Raw genomic sequence first — 2,660 nt, forward strand, 5'->3', positions numbered from 1 at the left:
GCACCCACAAATAAACCTAAATGAATATCTAAAATGTATTTTAATGGCACATTTGCGCTATGCATCAAATACCTCCAAGCTCGACTTCAAAACCACTATTCCTGCAAAGGGTCTGGAACTTACTATAATACACTATATATACAAAAGTATGTGGACACCCCTTCAAATTAGGGATCGACTATTTCAGCCACACCCATTGCTGAGAGGTGTATAAAATTGAGCACACAGCCATGCAATCTCCATTGACAAACATTGGCAATAGAATGACCTTACTGAAGAGCCTCAGTGACTTTCAACGTGGCACCGTCATAGGATGCCACCTCTCCAACAAGTCAGTTCATACAATTTCTGTCCTGCTAGAGCTGCCCCAGTCAACTGTAAGTGCTGTTATAGTAAAGTGGAAACGTCTAGGCGCAACAACGGCTCAGTTGCGAAGTGGTAGTCCACACAAGCTCACAGAACGGGACCGCCGTGTTCTGAAGCGCGTAAAATCATCTGTTCTTGTTGCAACACTAACTACGGAGTTCCAAACTGTCTCTGGAAACAGCGTCCGCACAAGAACTGTTTTGTTGGACTTTGTGAAATGGGTTTCCATGGCCGAGCAGCCGCACACAAGCATAAGATCACCATGCGCAATGCCACGTGTTGTTGGAGTGGTGTACACTCACCTTGCATTGGTTCGGGCTAGGCCCTTCAGTTACAGTGAAGGGAAATCTGAACGCTACAGCATACAATGACATTCTAGATGATTCTGTGCTTCCAAGTTTGTGGCAAAAGTTTGGGGAACGGCCTTTCCTGTTACAGCATGACAATGCCTCTGTGCACAAAGTGTGGTCCATACAGAAATGGTTTGTCGAGACGGTGTGGAAGAACTTGACTGGCCTGCCAGAGCCCTGACCTCCACCCATTGACCACCTTTGGGATGAATTGGAACTCTGACTGCGAGCCAGGCCTAATCACCCAACATCAGTGCCTGACCTCACTAATGCTCTTGTGGCTGAAGAAGCAAGTCCCATCAGCAGTTCCACATAGTGGAAAGCCTTTGCAGACAACACAACAGTAGTGGACTTGATTACCAACAATGAGAGACAGCATACTGGGAGGAGTGAGGGCACTCGAGTGTGGTCAGGAAAACAGACAGCAAATGGGACGAGAACTCATTGTGCCAGCATATCGTAGCTAGAGGACGGAGGCATTTCTACTGAGGGTGTGGTGTCAGTGGCATAGATGCATGGAGTGTCGTTGGAGCGATATGAGAGCATATTAATAGTTCGAAGGTCAGCTCTAGTGAGAGTCATTTCGTGAGTGAGTTAAGTACAAGCATGATGGTGCAATGGCTGACGGTGTATATGGTGAGTGAAATCAAGGCTGATAGGTCAGATAAAAAGGAAGTCAATTCCCCTTCCCATTCTGTTGCTGTTGTGCAGTTTAGCATGTAAATCTTGGTGTGCAAAAAAATAAACATGTGCAGCAAAGCCACTACTCAACACAACACTAAACCAATACATTAATTGAACTGAATGGTGACAAACGGTGCCCACAAAACTGTTAGGGCCTACGTAAAAGCTGTCCCAACACCTTACCACTGCTACACCTGGCTATCAGTGGAGCTTGTCTGGATGCGAAACAGTTCATTGAGCCTAATTTACTGCCTTTAAAAAAGCATAGCTGATATGCTATGTTAACCAAAAGTGGTTTCTACTGACAATTGAGATGTAAAAACTATCATAAGGGGAGACGAGTGGATAAAAGGCAATCTGTCATTTTAATTAAGACATTAATGGCAAGCTAGGACAGACGTAGTCAAAGTAACTATTTTCAGCACTTTTGAATGTAGAGCAAACAGAATTCAGAACATGGCTATTCTTCCTGTTACAAATATTTGATGACGACATTTCTCTAAAACAGGCTATAGGCTACATGTGACACACACAAGTCAGAAAGTTAGGTCAAATAGAGGAGTAAGGGACAAATAATTAGAGTGAGGCAATACTAACAGCTTATCAAATATCACTACTTTGCATATTACTTTCTCAGCATTCTTTAGCATCCTCATTTTAGCATCGAGGCATGTTCACAGACATGCGGTAATCAGAGACAACAATACAGCAAAACAAAGAGTGAGACAGAAATGATAACCAAAAAAACAACACAAAAAATATATATTTTGATAGTTGTTACAGGTTACAACTAGCACAGATAATCGCTACACAAGACTCGAGAGCCGAGAAATGCTGTGAATATATATCAGGTCTCTTACATCACCGATCTATAAATATACATCACTCTGGGACGCAGGGAAATGTAGTCATTTAATTTAAGAAAAAGAAGGGAGCCACATTACACAACATTGCTCATCACTAACGAGTGCTCGATTGTAACTTCCAACTTTATGCAATTCAAAACCTATTTAATCTTAAACAGCATGAGACGGGGTGCAGAAATTTCCATCAGCTAAAATTAATAATCTCGTTAACAAAGTGACGAAGGCAATTACATCCTTATTCATTTTGGTCAGTGTAATGTGCGGTTAAGGAAACCCCAGAATAATGCAAATAAAGGGTCTGGTGTGCATTATGTCATCTTAATTCTTGATGGGCGCTTCTAATATAGCTCTATGGTATCACCCAGGGGGCTTGAATTTTTTTAGCTCTGCTGTA

The sequence above is a fragment of the Salvelinus sp. IW2-2015 genome, linkage group LG4q.1:29, assembly GCF_002910315.2.
Source record: "Salvelinus sp. IW2-2015 linkage group LG4q.1:29, ASM291031v2, whole genome shotgun sequence".
Classification (NCBI taxonomy): Eukaryota; Metazoa; Chordata; class Actinopteri; order Salmoniformes; family Salmonidae; genus Salvelinus; species Salvelinus sp. IW2-2015.